This window comes from Psittacula echo (genome assembly GCF_963264785.1).
Source record: "Psittacula echo genome assembly, chromosome: 9".
In the NCBI taxonomy this organism is placed as follows: Eukaryota; Metazoa; Chordata; class Aves; order Psittaciformes; family Psittacidae; genus Psittacula; species Psittacula echo.
Genome location: NC_137745.1, coordinates 5,705,910 through 5,730,258, shown reverse-complemented (window position 1 = coordinate 5,730,258; position 24,349 = coordinate 5,705,910).

Below are 24,349 nucleotides of genomic sequence, written 5' to 3'. Positions count from 1 at the left end.
AGCACCTCTAGACTCCATCCATGCAATTCATCCTTCAGAAGCAAGAACTCTAGTAAAGGGATGAGGTGGATAACTCCACACAATTCAGTAAATGACAAAATCATCCTAAATTTGAATGCTTGCAGTTGTAAAGCAGCACCCCTGAGTCTACTTCCTGAATTGACCCATCAATCCTACAATGAAACAAGTCACTTTGCCTTTGAGTCTCTTGATCGAGAAGTAACATCCTTTTTGACCTAGCCATTTGGGCTCAACCAGTCCAACTGCAAATATGAGCATGAGCTACACTATTTGGATTTGGAGCCATTTCCCCCAAATCTAAGACTCAGTAGAGAGAAAAGGGAGGTGTTGGATTTGCAGGTCACCTCTCAATGCAGATGAGTTTATTGAAAACCCAGTGAAAAGCTACTGTTGTGCAGTAGGTGATTTTCAAGTGTTAATAAAGCAGCCAGCTTTGCCAAGCAACACCCCAGCTCCCAAGATTGTAATAAATACTTGAGCATCCTGCCAAATTGCAGTGCTAAGAAGAAAGCATTTTCTGTTATCAGAGCACGGAAAGCACTCCTAACTACTGTAACTTCACTTGAATTCAAGGAACCCCGAAATCAATATCCCCTGGAAGGCAGGGCTCATTTAAGCAAGCAGCAGCCAAGCCTGGCTGGGGAGAGCTGGAGGCCTGACATTAATAAGGTGCTCCATGCCTGAAAGACCATAAAGGGAAAACCTTAACTGGGTGTTATAACAAGGGGATATGAAGTGTCACAAACTGTGTAAATGTCACAGCTCTCTACAAGGCCTTTGTGTTAAAAATCTTCCCTATCTTAGCTCCTCTGGGTAAAATATTTTCCTTCTGCTGCAGCTCCTTTTAAAATATTTTGACAATGAGAGTGAAAATGATAATTTCAGCAACGTGTATGCTGGCAGCTTTGTGGGGATGGCAGCACAGGTCACAGCACTGAGGAGGAACAGGGAGTGCATAGCCCGATAGCAAAGAGCAAACATGTATTACTATTAAAAGCTGTTTACAGAGTGCTACGAGTGTTTCAAATACAACATAAACCCTGCTTCCTATCATCAGCATTTCAGCCTCATGTTTAGGCATGCTCTTAACTTTATGCGCTTGGTAAATCCATGGGACTAGACCCATGGATTAATGACTGTAGGGCTGGGGGTGCTGTAAACCTAATCCAGAAAGTCTTGAACCCATCACCTAAATGGAGCTAATTACTGTACTAAACACTTAGTTAGGCAGGTATGGATGGAGAGAGCCCTGCAACGGAGTTGCACAAGATTGTATTAGATCACAGGAAAAACATTTCTGGAAAGAAAAGCTCAAAAGGGCAGCCCTTTTTTTGTGTTTTTTTTTTTTTTTTTTTTTTTTTTTTGAGAGATAGCATGTTGAACATGATGTGATAACATCGTAGGCATTTAGAAGTTGGCTCTACCATTTCCTTTGCATGGTCAAAGAACAATAAAATAACCATTACTTTGCCTGGGCTAACTATTTTATAGCAATTCTTATCAACTCTTTCAGTTCCTAGTCCCTGGTACAACCAGAAATGGCAGTTTAAGATTAGAAGGAGACCTCCCAACCTGTTCCTCCTCCTGCAGGGGCAGCCCCATCGATGGCAGCCATCTCACCCTCACTGCAGTGCTGTGCAGGCTGCCCCAGAACAGTCCTGCTTCTCACCCAGCCTTATCTTGGCTGGGGACAGCAATATGAATTGCTTCACATCATGGTGTTTTGTTAATGAGAGGAGTGCTGAAGTGCTGAGAGCACCTTCCCCCAGCCCTGACACTGTCATTGCTGCCTGTGATGAATTAGGGCTGTGCTTGAACTGAAAGACCAGCAAATTAACAGTTAATTAGGAGTTGATAAATAGCAGAGTCATGCAGCTCCTCTGGTTCAGCTTGTTTGCAGCTGCTGCCCTTCTCCTGTATCTTGAAACAGCAAGTGTTTATGTGCTTGTAACAAGTGCCTGAGTGGCCGCCATGCCTGGGGTTTGTCAGGGGCCTGCTCGGCGCTGCCACAGCCCCTCCTGCAGCCTTACAGGGCTCTGCTTGACACAGCAACTTTATCAGTATTTATCCTTGAGATAGAGAGATGTGACAGCGCTTTCAGGGACAAATTAGACTGTGTGGTGGGAAGGAGGGGAGCATTTCTTAGCCCTCGTCTTAGTAAAGCTTGGTTCCCTCCCATGGAGGCACCGCAGGCCTGGAGTTTGCTCTCACAGGACCTGATTTCTCTTCTGACCACATCAGACAAGCCTCTGCCTCTGAGGGAGATGTTTTACCAAGGCGATAGGAATGCCATTCATCTCTCCTCTGTACCAGCACTTTGCCCAATTTCTGCAGAATTCACTGGAAGAAGTTTCCCATTTTGGTGGGAGCAGCTTCACTCCATCCACCTCAGGTGGAACACAAGCACTTTAGTGAGGTCCATCTACTCTTCAGCTGGAGTCCAATAGCGTTTTTCGTGTCTTGACAGTGCTGATGTGTGCAGGGGAGCAGGGAAGGTTACTACTAAAATCAAATTAAAAGATGAAATAGCTGAAATTGGTTAAACCTCCATAGGAGTGGAGATGCTGCACATTTGCAGGACCACCTCAGGCCCATAACATCCATTAATGACGGCTGTGTGCATGGTGTTGTGTATGTGTTAGTGTGTGCATGCACACTAATTCACTCATACATTTCTTCTGCTTTAGAGCAACTTTAAGAGATGAGTTAGGAAAAATCTTTGAACTACCTTGAAACATACACCGTTTGGACAGCCATGGTACAGGAACATGACCAATATGTATTTTCAACATTTTAAGGGGTTTAGGGTTTTTTCCTTATGAATGGAAGCTAAAGCGTATGTACCTATGTCTGAGCAAAAAAACCAAGATTGCCTAGATTCAGCTGAAAACATGATACATATGCTTCTAAGAAATGTCCACCCAGTTTAAGGCAAATTTATAACTCCACCACATTACAAGGAAGAAGGAAGGACAAGTGCTCCTGGATGAAAAAGAGGTGCTTCAGGAGGGAAGGAAAGAGTGCATCAGATAGATAAACCGGCAGGGGCTAATGAGGATAAGCCACTCAAATGGCGCTGCTCTAGCCAAGTGAAAACACTTCACTTCCCCTTTTTCATTGTGTCCCATTTTTACCTACCTGGTGGCTTTCTAGCTCTGCAGGACATGGGGCCTTCAGCAGTTTACATATGCTGTATGGCCCCTTCCAGGAATTACAAGATATGGCCAAAAGAGAGGAGAATAAACCCAAAACATTACTCTTAATTTGAAGAGGCTGAAGCAGGATCTAAAAGAACCCCTATAAATCAGCAAAATCCCTTAAGTCCCTTAGAGGTGATTAAACATGCACTCAGATTAAATGAAATTCACTGTAGCTTTTGCACATTTCTTTAAGTGACTTGAATAGGTTTGTTTTCCCTTGGAAAAAAAAAAAAAACAGAACCAACAAAAAAAAATCAACACTAAACTGTCACATTCATGCAAGAGCATTGCTTCTCTCAATAAAGGCACATTCAATCAACTCCAGAAACCAACATTTAAATAACATTACTGCTGGGCTTAAACCAACAAGCAGAAAAGGTTGCAGTGGGGGAGTAATACCACCTTCCTCCCTGCTCCTGTTATGTAAAAAGAAGGGCACCACTGTTAAACGGAAACAATTGACCAGCTTTACCTTGGGAGTCTCTGTGGCTTTGCATTTCTGACACTTGGGTTCGGAGTACCACTCAATTGTTGATTGTATTAGACTTCCACGTCTGGAGATGTGAAACAAGATGGAAACTTGTTTTAGAAGATACTAAGCAGTTATCAGTCTCTGAAGTAAATTCTCATCTGCAGGTGATAGTGAATCCTCCTTCTGTAAACTGAGTTCCTAATATCAACAGCCAGAGAAAAAAGGGATTGATCTGGACATATGTAACTATTTCATCATATTTCCATATCCCTGAGCACACATATGACCTTAAGCAACAGCTTTAAACTTATATTTATCTGTTCTAGAAATTCCAGGACATTTCTTTGACTGATCTCTGGGATTTTTCTCAAATTAGATTCCTTCAAGAGGGTGTGATTTTTCAAGGTTTGAGCTCACAGTAGCAAACTTAATCTATGGTTATCTTATTAATTGTGTTTTCTCATAGGATTAACACTGTTCTGCAGCACAGACCCTAAGTGCGTGTGGGAATAACGGATGGTTATATTTAACCATGTAATTTGGATTCCCTCTTTAAGTAAAGGAAACAACAATGGTGGCCTTAATTGCAGAAATTACCAGTTACTTTGAGTTTGACATGTGCTTAATGACTAGGTGGATGGAAACACTAAACCTAATGCCACTTGGCAGACAATTGGAATTGATAATCACCCCTATAAAAGCTATTGATGGTAATCTGTTATGAACAGATTTGGCTAATTCCAAGCAGAAGTGGTGTATTGCTTAGCTTTAAGAGACAACCTCCAGTAGGTAGATATCAACAGAGAGTATTCACATACCATTTAAAACAGAAACGTATAGAGGGTGCTTACTTTCAAGTGATAATGCAGTGCACATAACTGTCTGCCTTCTATTATTGATTTATTACCGTTTGTAACATGTTTCATGTACTATTTGTGCTACATACTCCCAAATATCACTCTCCCCAAAGTTGTGGTGAAGTTGATGTGCTTTTCAGTTTAAAAACTGGACCCCTCCCCCCCAGCATGAGAAAACACACAGTAAAGCCAAGTTGTTATGTTTGGTGAAGTTGCCTTTAGTAGAAGAAAAACCTTAGAAGGGATATTGGTAGGCCTGATATTGAACAGATCAGTACCAGAGGAAGGATGAAAGAAGAAATCACCTTTTTAAGTAACACCAGATTTAGTTCAAGAAGACAGCACCACCAAAATGCTTTCTATTAAGCACACTGCTGAAGCCAAAACTGGGAAAGACAAGCAGAAAACACACTGAGTAGAAAGGAGGAGAATAGATTATTTGTTTATTATTATTATTTGTTGTTCTTCTAACTTGCTACAAACCTTTTGGCCACAGTTTCTGCATTGGTATAGGTTTAGAACTAAAAAGATTGATTAATAAGAAAGAGTCAGAATCATGTTTCCGTTTAGCCCAATATACTTCACTCAGTATAACTAACTTTCTGTAACATAAAATGAAGTGAAAGTTAAAAGAATGGCCAGAAGGGGGGCAGAGGAATATACCTATTTTCAGTAACAAATTTAGGATAGAAATGAATGGTGGAATATAAATAGGAAGACAAAAGAAATTAAAATTAAAAAGGTTTGATAAAGTTCAGTAAAATCAAATTTGTTAGTTTGGAGTTATGAATAGACTGAATATCTACCTAATCATGAAAGGAGGATATTTAAAGTGATTTTAAAAGCCACTAAGTAAAGGCATAAATTGTATAAATCAATTTAATAGAAAAACAGTTTTTAGAAAAAATAAAATGCTACGATAAAGCAGATGTTTTCTATAAGAAAGCCTTCACATTTGGGGGCTGATAGAACAAGCAGCCCTACTCTTTCAACCTCTCCCACAAACATTCGCCATTGTGAACAAATATGCAAGTTTTCATCCCAAAGGAGTTATGTGTTTGAAGAAAGATGAAGCATGAGAAAATGGAAGATAATAATGAAAATCCAAATATAACCTTGTCTGAACTTAAGCCATTTGGCAAACTACAATTATGTAGAGTGATTCTTGAGATAACAAGTAAGCTAGGAATAGAATCTGAACACCAGGTTCTCAGTTTTAAATTAGTACAGGTTAAAAATTAGTTAAAAATACTTTCCACACAGGAAAACATCAAGTCCTGACTTAATTTATAATTCAGTAATTATATCTCAGATGATATTAATTTCTTGCATCACAGATGCATAACCAGCATCTCTCCTGGATAAGCAATGATATTTATGTGACCAACCCAAGAGTCTCACTCATTAGAAATGCACTGAACTACAAAGATGTCACCAGCAAGACTTACAACTCATGATTTAGTGCATATTTTAAAATACGTTTTAGGTTTTGGTGCTTTTCTGTTATATATATTTGATATCAACAGGCTGTAATCACGATTTCTTGCAAACTGCTTGAAATATTTACTTTTCTCATTCAATAACCAAGCTTTGACAAGACTAGTCCTACTTATGCTCAAAAAAATTAAGTCTGGCATCCTGTCCCCTCTGCACAGAGCCCCCTCCAGCTGCCCTCACAAAAAACAATGCTCAGAGCCTTTTGAAGGCACTCCTGAATCATCAACACGATGGGAAAGATTCAACAGTTCACTTGTAGGTTCTGGCCTGTGTGAAGCAGCTCTGCCATCCTGTGATGCAGCAACTGATCCTACCAGGCAGCACAATGGTCCACGGGGTTGGAGCTCAGCTGAGGAGCCACCAGGTACATACTCTAGCAACAACTCTGCAGCGAAGAATTTGTCAGGGTTATGCCTCGGCAATCTCAGCTATGTAAAAGAGGTTTATGCTATTCTTTGCTATCATAGAATAGTTTGGTTTGGAAAGGACCTGAAGATCATTCAGTTCCAACCCCCTGCCACAGGCAGGGATGCCTCACATCCTACCATGTCACCCAAGGCTCTGTCCAACCTGCCCTTAAACACCACCACGGATGAAGCATTTACCACTTCAACTGCTTTGCCTCTATTCATTAGTTCTGTAGCCTCCTCATAGAAGGCCACCAAACTGGCCAGGCAGGATTTCCCCTTAGTGAAGCCATGTTGGAGGTCACCAACCACATCATTGTTTTCCAAGAGAATCTGCTCCATTATCCTGGAGGCACAGAAATGAGACTGACTGATATTACCTAGTCACATTTTGCAAATGCACAGTAATGCTAATATAAACAACCTTCCTCTATGCCAAGGCACAGTCAAGCATAGTAAGCTAAATAGCTTCAGTGCCACCTTAGCATGAAAGGTGTTTATCATTTGCCACAGCAGAAGGGAAATAACTCCCACCTGACAGAGGGTAGGTTCTTCATCTGCCTCTCAACTCTATACAGGTGATTGCAAAATAAAGCACATTACCAGGAAGTCAGCACTTAACACAAGCCTGCTTGCTTTGCACTGAAATGGATTAAATCTAAATGCGGAGAAGCGGTAAAAGACATGCAACAACTGCTCCTACAGACATGCCATCTCCATGGGTGATAGCTCTTCAGCCTCCAGCCCAAATGCTAAGATGCAACGTACAACTAAATAACAAGATGTACAGTAGGCCTGATACTAAACTTTAGACTGGAGCCTAAGTAACAATGCTAATTCATCTAGGAAGAATTTCACATACAAATATGTTTCAAGTGTAAATACTCACAAGGTTTTTATTGATGCCTTTAAGAATAAGTAGTGCTTCAGAAATGTAATCCTGACTATGCCATAAGTAAGATATGCAGAGTGGAAATTTTCTGTAAATGAAGAGGAGTTGAGAGTTTGTTGTGAAAGGTGGGAGACAGCCCAGTTATCAAGGCATTGGAAACAACTCGTTTATGCCAGGCAGGAGCCAAACTCTAGCTTTTGCTTAAGCTGCAGTGAGATTCATCGGTAGAAGCTGCCAGCCAGTGTTCTCTAAACCTGTTGGTGACACAGCTGTCTCATTGAGTGGTGCATTGGATAAATACACAAGCAAATTCCTTGTTTCTCTTCAAAACACCCAATTCCAAATAATCTAACCAAGAAATAAATCTAAAAAGTAAGCCAGCAGTAATCAATATTATCAACAGATATCATCAGGAAATTCAACACAGCCCAGCTCTAGCTTTGATCTTATCAACTTCTAGGAATTTAAATGTTTTTCCAAATGCACTATTTCAGAAAGACTAACACGCCCCACATCTCCCAAACTCTGGCTTTTATAACATGTGGATTTGCCTCCAAACTGGTGCTCTAAAATAGGAGCTAACATTTCATCTACTCCTTTCAATAAACAGTATGAATTCAAAATACAATACTTTACTGTGTAATTTTGAGGCTATGTATCACTTACATCCCACTTAAACCTCATTTGACTGTACAGCCTTTGTGCTTGCTCCTCATGTTAGTACCAGTTCTAACCCTGATGCCCAGGTGGCAATCCAAGCCTAAGAGAAAAACTAATTTAGGAATACAGATTATAGCTATCAGTTAATAATCAATAAGGAAGATAGTTTTAGGATGCAAAGAGAGAAATACTTTTGTTGATGCTGCACATCATATATGTCTAAATCAGGAAATGTATATAGCTATTAATCACTAGCAATTAGTCATCTTGTGTTGAAGAAATAATTTCAGTGGAATTTCTGAATTATGATCACAGAATTACTGAGGCTGCATGTCACCTCTAGAGGTCATCCAGCTGAAACCAGATGAGTAGGTTGCTCAGGGTTGTGTCAGGCCAGGGTTTCATTATCTCCAAGGATGGGACCCTTTGCCCCTCTGGGCAGCCTGCTTCAACGTCTGACTACCCTCCCTGTAAATCTCCAGAATTTCAGATTGTGCCCATCACCTCTCATCCTGTCACCAGGCACTACTGAGAAGAGTCTGGCTCCATACTTTTGTTCTCTGTCCCTTCAGGTGTTCACGCACACTGCTAAGATCCCCTTAAGCCTTCCCTTCTCAAGATGTAGGAGCTGGAACTGAACTGACCTGCTTATTTAATAGCAGTGACTTTATAAATACACCTAGATGGACCTGAGGTCTTACCTATAGCTATCTCACTATCTACCTGAAACTTTCATTAGCTCTGCAGTGTGAGACAAGGTCTCAAACGTGATGCTTTCACTAAGGTTTGTCATTCATTGCAGCAACCTGATAATTTGATGTTAGTACTTGCAGTATGAAGAAGTATCCTAGATCACGGATATTACTGTTTAGATAACAGTCAATGCAACCAAACATGTCAACCCTCCAAACACTCTTTTGAAGGAATCTGGAACTTCTCCATACACTCAATTTTGTCTCATTTAGAAAACAAATTACATAATCGCATTGGTCAACAGTAAAGCCAAGTACTGTGAATTGACTTCAAAGACAATTACATGTGTGCTGTGTGCATCTTGTTTGCCTTTGATTCTCTGAAGATTTACAGTGTCACCGATGACTTAAGCAAAACACCAGTGCTTAAATTGCATGAGTAAAATTTTACAATAGTGAAATAAAACATCATTGATGCAACATTATTTTCCTTACCTTCTGATTTACGATCTGTATGGCTAATAATATTTAGTCAATCTTGCATGCATTTGACATACAGTTTGTTTTGAAGTAAAAGATGATTCACAGAATTATGTGCCTGCAGAATCTGGGTCATTAGGCAAAAGTGAAGTGTTAGGAGAACAATCATAAATTACAAGTGTTACTATACTGCCATCAGGGCAAGATTTTGTCTTATTCCTCTACATGAGATTCAAAGCTAAACATTGTATTCTCTGACGAGAGCTACAGGACAATGAACTGAACCACAAATCTGACACTGAAAAATGCACCATGTTTAAATGGTAACTTCCAATTTCTCAGCTGCAAGCTGATTGCAAGGCTGAGATCAGATTAAAACGGCCAGAATCAGTATCAAAAGCTCAGATGAATTCTGCACTGTGGTGACTTTAAAATACCTCCCTGTGACCAAACATATGCAGAACTGTGCAACATTTACATGTGTATATAATATATTAAAACAAAACCAAAAATTTGTATCCATAGGAACATTATCCTTGAAAACAGCCAGGATAATGCTGGTGTGAGATGAGAGCATAAAAAAAAAAATCATGGATTACATTCTTCACCTTTTTATTATACACAGAATTCTAGTACCTATAATGTTTTAAAGTGCTTATATACACTATAGTCTAATATGATTTATTTGGTTATTGCAATAACATTTTAGTGCCATTTTATCTGAGAGTTCATGGAATGTTTTAAAATCCAAGCCTAATGGAAGCCAATCAATCATCACGTTTTCAAAGAACAAATTATTTAAGTTTTTGTACTACACGGAGCTAATCACTGCACAGAGATATCCTATTGTTTTGACTGATGTAATTCATTTTTCTTTAGACTGACCTGATTGATAGTCTAAGTGCTGAAGTTAACCAGACAAATGGATATGTAGTTCTGGGGTATTTCCAGTCCAGCTGTCTTTTTAGCACTAAAAACTTCATATGCCTGATAGCAACAGGCAGCTGCTCCTGCTCATACAACTGAAATTAAAGTCTGGAACAGAAAGTGACAGCCTACACTTTTTCCTCTTACATTAAGGATTTTGTCCATGATGCCTCCAAGCAATCAACAGTTATAAATGAGCTGTATTAAATCCATGTCTATATATGCGTATGTGGTGGCCTGGTTTCCAGGTTCCCACTTTCACATCTTAAACCACTTATTAATAGCATTGCTGAGACACCCAAGTATTATTGCATCCATTTCTTCCTCTCCTCTGTGAACTGGAATGCAATGCTCTGTCATCTTAAGGCTGTTGCTTTTGAGAACCAGAAAAGTCCTCCATGTGCCAAAAACTAGCTAGACTTCATCAGGAGAGCTGACTAACTGAAACCTGCCATATGATTACCTAATTAAGACAAGCAAAATATGGCTTATCACATGCAAAATCTTCAGCAATATAAATGCAAGCTCTCTAAACCCTGTGAAATCTAACACAAGCCAGTTCCAGCCCAAAGTAATGACTAGATTTTTTACTGTAATGTATTACATTACTGCTTCATAGGCTGACATGTGCTATAAAAAGTCTTAGGCAAATTTGCATGAGGAATTAAAGGAAAAGCTTGCATATCCATGATTTTTCATTTATGCAGTCACTGGACCAAATATATCCCTGGTTCCAAGCAGGCACATTCAGAGCCATTAAAGCACAGATATATTTGGTCTTTATTCTATGACAGAAAACATGAGCAAGTTATGCAAGTTTTGATTGTTTAAACTAGATATACATGTTGAAGTCTCTCCCAGCATTCACTGTGTAGAAAGTATCAGCATTGTTCTTTTTTTGCTGCTAATGGGAAAAGCTTTCAGACTCTGAAAATGCATGAGCAACTTTGCCATTATTGGACATGGACTTTCCTATTGCCAACACAGGCTGCACATAACCACACTTGGGGTAAAACAGCAGAGATGGAAATAAGAGAGTGGTTTATTACCTGAAAAAATGCAGCATCTCCCGTGAGGCTGCATTTCTACTTAGACACGAACTTCCAGAAGTATAACTGTTTCATGCAGACTGATTCTTTGAACAAGTATGCAAAAGCATTTATACATGTATATGTATGTATAGGACAATAAATAAAAATTTAAATAACATTTTTTCATGCCTCATGGAATCATTCCCACTCACTCCTCAACAGTGAGGCAAGAGCAGAGTCTTGCAGAGCAGTTCCTAACTAAACCAGCGTACTCAGTGGTTTACAAGTGAATACAGACTGTATTTAGCAGGAGCTCTGCCTCACACCCATGAAGTACCTCTCACACCGTGTTTCTAACAGCTGGCTTTTACTTTGAGAGTGTGTGCTTTTGCTGTGCAACCAGGAAGCTGAAAACTCCAATATTCTCATTATAGACTGGCATATTTTTCTAAGCAGTGCTGGCAAAGCTGCCGCTCAGAGATCTGAAGGCCTTAGCTCACAATTGCATCAAGTACAAGCAGGCAACACATTCGATCTCCTATTGCCTGTAAGAAGTATGTTTATAGTATAGGAATGACCACTACCATATAATCTGGCTTTTGCAAATGAAATTTTAACCATGTGTCACTTGACAGAAGTACTCATATGTGCTTTGAACACTGATTATGTTACTCTTGTAAAAAAATCTACCCTGTCAGCTGCAACTTAAAAGTCTCTGCTGCTGTACAAGAAAAATAGCAGTAAAGCAAAAGGCAAGTACAAAGAGTTACAGGAAATGATTGCAGATATGGCTCCCAGTAAAAACAACACAGCTACAATATACAGTGATGTATCATTTCATTTAACCATAAATCAGCCTGCCGTGAATTAAATGATATCTTGCAAGAAACTACCTCCACTGGAAGACAGCATTTTCCATTTCTGCAATGCCTTCTGAGAGAGCAGGCCAAACAGCTCACCAACCACAGAAAAATCATCAATACTAGAAATGACAGCAATAAGAAGAGGTTATCTCCAAAATACGCTAGTTAAAAGACCAAGTGCATTTGCAGGGGTAAAATCATGCTCCTGTTAAGATCAATTAGGTGTTTTACTGTGAAGCCCAGGGTGCTGATGTCACAAGAGATGCATAGAAAATAAATATTTTCACAACCATTCTTGTAATGGTTGTGGTATAGTTTGATTAACTCACCTTTTGCTAAAGCCATATTATTGCAACACAAATATTTTCAAGTAGCAGATAGTTATCAACATGGAAAATATATTCAGCCGCAAACTGGGGTTGATTCCAGGACTGTTCGTTGACACCTGACGTTGGCTACTGCAGATAATACACATCATTATTTGACAAACTGGAGAACACTGAACTAAGATTCACATTTAATTCAGATTTTCAAATAGAAGCACCTCCTCTCAGATGGGGGGTGGAGGGAGAGAGAAATCAAAGAAAACCCAAACAACAAACAGAAACAAACCTAAACCCCTTCAGTGGGATCTTTTACAGTTATGCATATAGTTAATAAACCAGCCATAGTTAAGAGTTACATTATGAAAAACAATATTACTTTTGGTAAGTATATAGCACCTAGGTCCACAGGGTTTTCTGTGATGAGCTGTGTCAAAACTGGATGCGTTTCCTGCTACGTAAGCGTACCATTCCCTTGTGCATTTGGTCATTTCTTACACGCTGTTTCTGAGATACCTCTAAACTTTGTAAATATGGCAAAATCCCTACGAAAGTGACTTCTCTTTGGTCTTTCTGAACAAAAAAGAGTGAGAATCAGGCATATTTCTTCTCCATATGTACGCTTCACAGGGGAGCATTCTGTCAGTCATTGATTTTTCTGCAAGTCAAATTGTGTATTATGCCACCCCTCAACTTTGCACATATTCTGTTATTCTACTCTGGCCTGAGAACCAAAATGAAGCCAGCAGATTTAAAATACAGACAAAAGTCAGCCCATACAATTTATTTCCTCTATTTTTCATGATGCTCCTAAACTACGGCAGCGTCACATACAGCAGAGCTATATACATTAACGTATCAGTGTAGCTGGCTGCAGCATTTGCCAAAGAACTGGACAGATTAGACAGAAATTTTGATGAAGGTAGATCAGAATGATTAATTTTGAAGTGCCAAGCGAGCATTTACTTGATAAAGTGCAGTTAGCAGTTAATTTCTGGAATTTCATGGCAAAAATATCATGTCAAAAGCCAACTGACGGGAATTTTAAACAGCAGCTGTTTAGAATATGACAGAGTTTTGCTCAGTACAGAGAAGGAGAATTTAAAAAAGCCATGAAAACAGGAATCTCCAAAGCACAGAATATAGAAACTCTCAATTCACTGAATAGTTAAAGGACTTTGTTTGTAGTTGCAACACATTTGAAGTCAGGAAAAAGTCAATCCATGTGGAATTGGACTTCGGACAAGACAGTCCCAGTCTGGCCCGATACTTTCTGTCTACCAGGACCAGCTGGGGGGTTAGGTCTCCTCTTTTCATCACAGCCTTGTCCTGGGGACTGGTCCATATTTTCTCACCCTTATCCTGCCCACAACACATTTTATTTGGTGACAAATTGCATCCTGATATAGAAAGAAATTTCTTTTGATAGGTTTTACCCTACTTCTCCCTACGAGTCTCCATTTTAGAAAAGGCTTAAAGAGCACAGATATCTGCGTGGAAATGTCTTATTGTACATGCACACTTTTGGGTCTCTAATAAGAAAAATGCTGATCATGTAACGTTAGCTTGCAATTGTGTTATCCTTTTAGGTTTGTTCCTTTGTTTTCATCTCTGCAAAACATATAAAAAGCCATGTGCACTGGGGCTTGTGGAATATATATATGAAAATATACACACACACATACACATATATATGTTTCTATATAACTAAATTCTACTTCTTTCAATATATATAGTAATAAAAACTATTTATTTTAGAATGCCTGAAACAAATTACAAGAAGAAACTGAACTTTAACAGAACCACTGACACTGACACAAGGAGCACTATGGTTATTTTAACTTCATTCTTACTTCTTATATAGAACTTGCTTATATAGAATTTACATAGAACATATTTCTCATGTAGAACTTCAGCTAACATTTTCACCTCCTGAACACAACTTTTGTTCGTCTATAGCACATCTCTTAGAAAACCGTATAGTCTTCATGCAAGGATTTCCAGGATTTTCTAGGAAGAAATTAACAGTATCCCAGCTGAAACCAGGACACAAAGAACGAGATCACTATATAAATAGGCAGTGGATATTTCCAGCAGTCACTTTGGAGAAATCCCTGTCTGATGAAGTGCAAAGCATAGAGCCCCTTACTACACAGGATACACAATTCTCCTTTCCCTAGGACAACTTCTTGAGCAGCTCTTTCTTAGCCTGATCTGTTTTCTCCTTCCTAATTTTATATTTCATGATATCAGGGACAATATGGTTCCTGTCATAACCCCTCCGAATAAAAAATATTGTGTCACGTTTTATAAATAGATATGGTAAAAGGGAAAGCTTTTCTGGGAAGTATGGAATACAAATACTGAATCATGACAGCTTCGTGCTAACCGTAACTTTTTTGGTCTTAGTTAAAAGTTTAGTTGCTGTATTTTTCTTTCCCTTTTTCATCTACAAAACTAACAAAAAAAAATGTCACATGCATCAAAAATTGATCTCTTACCTACTATCACTAGAAATTACCAATGTTACACTTTCAGCTTATGTGAATTTATTCACCACTCATTTGAGAAAAAGATGTTAAGTCTCATGTTGCAGTGATCTAAAGCTGCATCAGATGCAAAGCAGAGCCTTGTGCTGGATCTACAGGGATTGAAATCCATTTGTCCCCATTCCCACGCCTGGAACTGCCCTCAGGTTGCCATGCAGGCAGTGCCTTGACTGCTTGTGCCATGGTTACATCCCAGCATAGTGCCTCGAGCTGTCGAGCCTGTTGATACACACAGCAGGGAAATTGCTGCTGGATCCTGCTCTTTGAAGAACCAACTTTCTAAAACAGAACTTCCCTCTATGCTTGCTCATCAGTAAACATATTGCCTGAATTATTACTCAGCTTAGCTCAGGACCACGTATCTCAGGGACAGACGACGCAGATCGACTTTATGGGATCAGCTAAGTGCTGTTTACACAGTAGCACTGATGAAGCGTGTGGAAAAGTTTGTAGAGTGTTGTGCTGTTTGGCACAACTGCGGGCATGAAAGCCTGGATCTCAGACTGTCAACACAAGTGTGATTCAACATCTTCAAGGTGTCACCTACATATTTTAAAGGACTTCTGTTAAATAAATGTAGCCAGATCCTCCTTTATAGTATCTTGGTTGGGGCGACAGAAACGGGGAAGCTCATACCTATGACATGTAGGAAAGGCAGCACTGTAATTGATATGCTGTCTAACAGGGAACTAATGTAAATCTTTCAGCAAAGGGGAAATATGCTTCGAATGTTTACTTTGAGTGATAAGACCTCCTGATACATTTTGAACCTGCTCAGCTCTGTAAAGAGCCTTGCCAGGAAAGCCTGCGAGCATTAGTGGAATGAGTGGTCAAAAAACCCCGGACTGCCATTCCTACTTGAATATAAAATGCATAGCTGGGCAGTGTGCTAAATGGAGTCTTTAATTCGGAGACTAATATTTCCTAATGTTTATTTAAGAGCCCATAGTGATGGGAATTGCTGAGTATAGGTATCGTGTTATTCCTATTAATGGGAATGAAGAATAACACAAAAGAAGTTAAATTGTTGAGTTTCCTCCAGCAGAATCTAATCCAATTTCCATTTTAGCAAGAAGAAACTGAGTTCTCTAATACTCAAGCAGATATATTGCTTTTTTAAGAATGAAATCTGGGTTTCTTTATATTTTAAAATTGCATAAAAATATGAAACGGAAAGATTGCATTTTGCAGTCCTTTTCCTTAAAACATTTTATTAAATATTGCTGTTTGAAACATTTTTGTTCAGGGTTTTATGAAAAGCATGTAACTTTACTCAGTTATGGCTGAGAGGAGCATTGTTTAAAGAAAATGCCTGAAACAAAATCTCTGGAGTCAATGGGAAGATTTGCACCAGCTCCCTGGGCATTTGATCAAACTTTCATTCAGAAAACATTTTTCTCCACCAACATACTTAAGCTGTTAAAATTAAAATGCAATTGAAGCAATTACATAAATAAGAGTGACAAATGTTTCTTTTCCTAAGTGCAAGCAGGTGTAGAGCACAATCAAGGTTATTCTCCAAGAGCCGCAATCTTTACATACATGAGCAGTGCTGAAAGAGCCCAAGACAAAAGCAACAAAACATTACAAACCTGAAACAAGATTAGCCCAGTTTACAACCTGCTGTGCAAACAGACCACAGATCCACAACCTCAGCTCTTTGAACTGCCCCAACTGTTATCACAAGCTGCTGTTAACACAAATATACATGTGACATCATGAGCACAAACCCCAGAAATATGTCACATTTGTATGTTTAAATGACAAAGTTCTGATGCTGTTGTCTGTGACTGATCAGTTAAGCAAGTAATTCTATTTTAAAATGCTCATCTGCCAACTGCCTTACTTTAAAGTACATACTACACACTACTATAATATATGAAGTACTATGTACTACTGTGAAGTAGTAACTTTACTGGAACTACACTGATGTGTTCAACAAAAATCTGATGCAAGTCTATGAGAAAGTTGCAGAAAAAAAACAAGTTTAAGCCTTTGAAACGACAGATGCTTTGATCAGCTTTCCACTGTTATATATCCAAAACCTAGCTCAAACCTCCAATACTCAGCATCCTGCCATTGCTACTAACACACTGTCCAACTTCAGGTGAGCAGAAAATTATCTCAATTCTTTATAACATTTGTGAAAATATAAATTTAAAGCATGAAGCCCTCAGCTGCAGCAGCTCAGCAGCTTAGATCAAATACACACACATAAACCAGAGAGAAGTTAGAGAATCTATTATTTGATAATGACAACCTCTGATCTCCAGCTCCTGGATTTTTCTTCTATTACTCTCAAATGCTCAATATTTGCTCCCTCTATCAATACAAAATCTGAAAAATATTCATTATGAAGATTTCTCTAGCTAACCAGGATGTAAAATCCTCAGCTAATACAAACAGATGCTGGTTTACAGCTAAGAATCAGATAAAAGAGTTCTGTTTTGATGGCAATGAAGACTATTTTTGTGTTTTCTAATAATTTCAGTTTGAAACAACTCCTGTATTTTCACTGCCAGCCTGTGATCCTGTACTGACATGTACAGTTTATTCATGACTTCTCCAAATCTCTTTTTGTATAATATTTTTCCCTTTAATTTTCTCGTGCTTCATGATGAAATAAAACTGAAGGGCAAAAGCCACCTAAAATTAGGATTGAGTAACATAACTGAAAACTCAATTTGTATTTTTTTCTTACACATTTACCTCCCAATAATGTTATTGCTACTTTTTAATGTCTTTTTAAAAATTTTTTTACAATGATATTCCTTGAGATTCTTCTGTGTACACACAGCTTACTACAAGAAATCACGGTAATGTGCAGCTCTAAAATTGTCCAACATCTGCTACTTTATACTCATAAGGCTGCATATTTTCCTACCTTCATCTCATGTTGGTTGCCTGCACCGGAATCCTGCTGGAGACGCAGAAAACACTACTGAAAGCAGCAGCATTAGAGCTTCTTTCTCAAGAGCCAGCCGGCAAGCTGTGTAGTGTGCGATACAATGATGGAAAGGCACAGCACAAAGAGGGTTTCAACACTATTATTTCAGCATGAAAAAACAAAAAAATATTAAATATTGACCTGTTTGGTTTTTTTTTTATTTTGACAGTGGAAAGGTCAGACAATTCATTGTGTGTGGCTCAGTTTTTAAGCAAACCAATTTCAGAAATGTATTTGAACAGTCACTGATGCAATAATTTTTACTGAGCTTAAGAGAAATTGAAGTTTAGTGGCTCTTTCTGTCCCATGTATAGCTGTGTAAAAATTAACTATACCCATTAGTCCAAATGCAGCTTTGTGGGAAATAGATTGGAATAATGATTTTATAAATGACTGAAGGATTTCATTACTGACCTGTGTTGAAGGAAATTATTGGAGAGGTTTTAAAACCTCTTTCCAGATTCCCATGCAATTAGCATGCAGCACTCCACTTGCCTGATCTCTGATAAACAGCCACCCCCTCAGAGCTCTGCTATTGATTTAACTTCCCTTGACTGGAAGGTATGAATATTTGGAAACAAAGTAGGTATGGTGGAAATGAAACAAATGGCCAGTTCTTGGTGATATCAATAAAAGTGCACTGAGGGTGGTGTAGTTGCTTTGTATTTCCATCAGTGCAAGGACCATGATTTGGTAACACAAATGATCAAACTTGCTATCACTACACAGCTCACAGGGATCGTTCAGCCAGCACTAACACTGACCAAGTCATGGTGTCGTCTGAGCTTCCAACAGAAAGAATTTTGGCCAAGAATTATGATCCAATTCTTGACAAACTTTTGCTATATCTGGAAGGAAATCATGCCAACATGCAAACCTGGCACCAGTTATTTCAGTTTCTACTGATTGAGCTGAGTGGGTTACCTTAATGCAAGTGAAAGCCAGTGGCTCTGCTCATTCCTTGCCCCTGCCTCTCCCCCAGGTTCTTTTTACCCCATGAATCTTTATTCAAAATAGAGGAAAAGGAAATATTAGAACACATACACATGATGGCCAATGCAAATAACAGATGCGCTCAACCGAGCATCAATTCTCTGTAAAGAAAATACTAAAAACACAATCAGGGCAAGCGACCAGTATGAGTTAGCACATTTCCACAGACATGCAGGGGCCACAAGCCACTAGATGGCAATGCACAGTGAAACAGAAATAATCTGGATTTTACACACCCTGTGTGGGTGAAGCCTTCTCTGTAACAGCACCACGAGCATTCCTTCTGCAGCGCTCCGTGCGATTCTTGAGAAGGAGTTACACATACTCTTTCATGATACAGAAAGGATTTATTGCAGTCCGGGAACTGAGTAAATTACCTAAGTGCAAGTATCCAGGGAGAAGGGGCTGTAAAATACTCACAGAACGTGCTAACTAGTTGGTAGGTTTCGTCTTCATGAAACAGCTCAAAATAAATCATTATTTTATTTCTGTGCAGTTCTCTTGTTATTATTATTAGAAGCATCTGCAAAGCACAAGAACAGGCAGTAAGTCACAGAGCACATGTTTGACATTGATCAAAACCCCAGATCCTGTGATATTTTTAATCACTGCAGTCTACACTATGAGCAACCAAGTGATCTGCATGCAGAGTTTTGCAACAAGTGATACAAAGGAAAGACTAATAAAATGCTTACACTGTGCTATACAATTAGCCTGTAAAAGTTTCTATTTTACAGTTTGAACTAGTGCTCAGGTTCTTTCTATTTTTGCTTTTATTACTGTTGAAAATTTCCTTTGAATTACAGCTACACATGCAAACATGTCAAAAATAACATATTTTAAACTAAATCCACATTTCTAAAACCATTCAGGGGAATAAAGCAGCATGTCACATTCACTAACTGCTCCCTAAAGGGGATTTTTATTTTAGAATCATTTGCATTTGAAATATGTTTTATTGCCTATCATTTATTTTGCAGATAGTGCCAGGAATCTCTTCCTGAGGAGTTCTTTAGCAGTGTAAAATACTGCCTCAGGGCATGTATCTTAACCTGATTCTTTTGAACAGCCTTGAAGAAACAATGTAAAGAACAGCATTTTAAAGTCTTTCCAAACACAGCTTTGGAACTGCATCAGCACTTTGTGATGAACGTGTACCTCCATGGAGAGTTAAAGACGTGGATCTAATCAAGCACAACAACCTCAATGCAAAGACTTCCCAACTTCAATCGCTTTTGAATTGTGTGCATGGCCAGAAATCATAAGCAGCTACTTCACTTGTTTAATCAGCTCTTGTTTTCAGCCATCTGAAATGAAAGACCAGTATGATACGGTGTGGACACTGGTCGGGGGTGGCAGTGGTAAATGGTAATTAAATCCTAGTTCTTATAAAATAGTTTGGGCTCTGTTTTCTGAGAATTAATACTTTTCTTCACATTTAGCACAAGGAAGGGATTTCTGTACCCAGAAGTACAGCTCTAGTTATGAAGAATTCTGTGCTTTGAAAAAATGATTGGTAGATATTCCGAGTGCTGATTAGGGATTTGCACAACATTCATCCCCAGATTAATGGAAAACACATGGTAAAAACTCCACAAATCACCTGGAAACATGTATCCTAAGAAGCAAGTAAATACCTGTAAAGGGACAGACTCTTCTTGCTTTTATATAGGGATATCCGTGGGTAGTAAGGGCGCTGTTAATCCTAAGGAAGAATAATAAAATCTACTTCGTCTTCCATCAAATGTGAGAACCTTGAGAACTTTTAAAAGCTTGGAACTTTTCATTCTTGGAATTTGTTCCCAACATACTATTAGAAGTCTGCAGAAACATTCAGTGCTGGATAAGTCTTCCCAGTGTATTCAAAGTAATACTGGATGCAATATAAGAAGCAGTTTAGCCTTTTAAGAAAATCATCAGTTCAAAGTATTGTCAGCATAATCCAGGACACTAAATCACTAGTTAAATAGAAACATTTACTGACAGCTTGAGTACAAATGTTTTAATGTGAAAAGCAATGAATATGATGACCAGAGCTGTAGCCTCTTGGTCTAGCTAAACAAGGTGGTGGCGTTGGTGGGTATATGTGACTAAAATGTCACTGCCAGGCCTAAGCTGGCAGATAAAAAGAAAACAGGAAGAGTCCACCAGGCCTGTTAAAGCTTTAGAGAGGCTTTATTAACCTCTGTCAGTATAGGTCTAACTGAGATAGCCTTATTTACTCTGAAGAGGGCAAAAAGATCCATCAAAATTAATCAAGCTGTTTCTAAAGTTTAATAAAACGGAAGACCCTCACAAGCTGCTCCCAAATTGATAAACCATCTCAAAATTGTCTGAACAAACCAGCCTTAAAAGCAAAGGTGTCCATGACCACACTGAAATAACTTGTGCAACTGGTCACTTTAATCCAGTACAAACCAGCTTTAATTTCAGTGTTCCATAGCAGTATGTGTGCAGCAGCACGCACCAGGTAGTAATTCAGGGACCCTCCTACATCTCTACAGTGCACACCGGACCTTGTGCTCCCACAGGAGCACTGCTCTTGCTGCACAAATGCCCAGGATGAGACAAACGAGCTATAATCCAGCTACACCTTCGGAGCAGCTCCAAATCTGAGTTACCGTTAACCAAATTGCAAATATTCTCGTTAGTTAGTGCTTTAGTCTAAAAAAAGAAAACTAAGTCTGGGTTCAGTGCTTCTATTTCTTCTCTGCCATATTGTTTTCATGCTGCAAGATCCTGTTTGCTCACTACTACCCTTCTACAATAAACTTCTAGTTAATGCTGTGCCTCATTTCATACTTGAAGATCTTCGTAACTCAGTGTCATGGACAACAGGCTTTAGAAGCTTGATGAAATCATCCAGAAGTCTGGAGATTACTGTGCATGAAATGGAAGTTTAGTGATTTTGACAGCCAGTCTCCACCCCTCAATACTTAAAGAAGAAGGGTACCACACTTCCCTTGATAGCTCTGACAAAAAAAAAAAGAAAGCAAAAGCCAGTTTATGTGTTCAGAGACTGGGTTTCCAGACTGCAAAATCTTTGGTGAGACTTGTTTGGGAAATTCACTGATCTTCTGAAGAAGCAGACAAGTGCTTCCTGGTACCCTTCTGCTCTGCATCTGATGCCTGCAGGTTCTTGCCTGAAAAAAAAAAACCCAAGCATCTCACAGTATCTTGCTTCATCAGGGCAGAAAAAATGGCAAGAGATATGATAGTGTTATAGTCAGAGACTCAGAACAGAAACAAGGTATTATTCTGGCTCAGCTGAATTCTGTAATATTATGTTACAAATTCAATAATTTCAAATAAAAACCACAGGGATTTTTACTAACAATCTACTTTTATTATTTCAGCTATTTATTTTCTCTTTACCTTTCAGAATGATCAGAGTAATACAATCTACATCCTTAAAAGGAAGAATAAGTGGCTACCAATCCATGTAAAAACCCACTGGTGTTCTCCTTCTTTCACCAACTTTTAATATACTGGGACTAGAGTGAAACAGTGAATATTTTAGTTGCAACAATCATGAAAAATGACAGGGACAGAGTTTGTAGAGAGGGAAGTAAAACCACTCAGATAGAAAAAATGGGTGAATTTCTGTATTCTCTTATATTTAGTCTTTTAATTAGTCTTTAGAGATGCTACTATTATATTTAGTATAAGATATTCTCATATATAGCACACAGCATTACAGGGTACTTGCACAACCTCTTCAGTATGGTTAAACTGTCATTAATTTTACTGCAATTAACAATGAGGGCCTATGCACTGCTAAAAAATACTTCATTACTCATGTGTTTGGGAACCAGAGTTGAGATAAAGTGCAGGAGGGCAGGGCATATTTTATTTCATTCACCAGATAATCCCCGTGTGCTGGGTGATGAGGGAGTTGCCATGATCAGTTCACCTTTTTGTTGAAAAAAAGTAAATTCGTAAGCAGGGAAGTATGTATTGACTTGTCAGGTTTTACATTAAGGCTGCCTCAGGCTACCTACCTTTCATGTGCATGTTTTCCTCTAGGTCAGAACTTCTTCCTAATCCACATAGTTTGAGCACTGAAGCATAACCCATTTCTTCCTTAACTGATTGTAAGATTAGAAGTATATTGCTTAAAGAAAACCAACCTTTAATAGTTCATTAAGTCTAGGGTTAAATTATATTTAAGTAAATGCAGTTTAGGCAAACATGGTAAGCTGGGTACATGTTTCCAGGCTTTATTGAATGAAAGATTGAAAACCAAGTCATCCGCAGTGAACACGGGCAAAGCTGGAAAGAGAGGAAGCAGGAAAACACATCAAAAATGCTGCTTTCTCTCCCAGCTGAAGACTCACTTTGGAATTTTGTATGAACTACAAAATGTTACCAGATATTAACTTATTTATCTGCATAAAAAGGCATTAGTAGTTGAAAAGGAGATGTGCTGCAGGATTAAATGTTCTACATTTTGCAGCATCTTTTGCAAGTGATATAAATGCTAGAGTAACAAAAAATAGTGTCTTGATTTCCAGCTGGCATGGTGGCAATCATCTCTGCTTGATGCAAGATATGTACAACTTTTAGGCAGGAATTAACGTTCAGAGACATCCCGTAAGGATACCATTGAAATAGCACACTCCAGCACTTTGTATTAGATTACTTTAATTGAAAAGGTGTGTTTAGACTTTTGACTTAGTTTGGATAGCTCTGCTATCTGCCTACACATATTCCCCAAGAGATATGGAAAAGCACCTAGCAAATATTAGAAGTATTTAGATCATATCCATTAACAAGATCCGTTCTGAAGCACAAGTATGCTTGTTTCTTCAGTTTACAAGAATACATCTACAAGCACTGATAGGCGAAGTTTCAGTTCTGCAGACTGAATTGAAAGATAAGCTTTTCTTGGAGTTCATATGGAGGAAACCAAAATATGTTAAAACCAAACTGAATATAAAGCACTTGCTTCCTCAAGTCTTGATTACAAAGATGTGTGCCTGATACAAAATTCATTTGCAAAACCAAAGGCTTGTCAGATAACACCCGATGTATCTCTACTAACTCAAGGTTATAACCCCATTTATTACCTGAAAGTCTTTGCTCTAAGAAAAACATAGATATGATAGTTCTGCAGAAAAACAAACATCTCCAGCAACCACAGGTGGATCCCCATTGGTGTCTGTGGTAACTCACTTCACCTACCCATTCTTCCAGCTGCCTTCCTTGGACTTCTTCCTGCTTCCCCAGCTCTAGCTGCCCTTACTGCCATGGGTTAGTGGTGGCCTTGGCAGTGCTGGGGAATGGTTGGACATGATCATCTTAAAGGTCTTTTCCAACCCAGCTGATTCTGTGATTCTGTGATTCACATTCTCAGTCAGCTGCAGGTGCCAGGGGTAACTTTTACTTAGTCTTCTTTCAGCACTTTTTTTGGACCTTTTTTCCAACCTGGAAACTTGCACATGCTTTAGTCTAGACATGAATGCGCTGTCTGTTTTTGCTCCTCAGACAGCATCTTTTCACAGTAACTTCACACATTATAGCTGAAAATGGAACCTC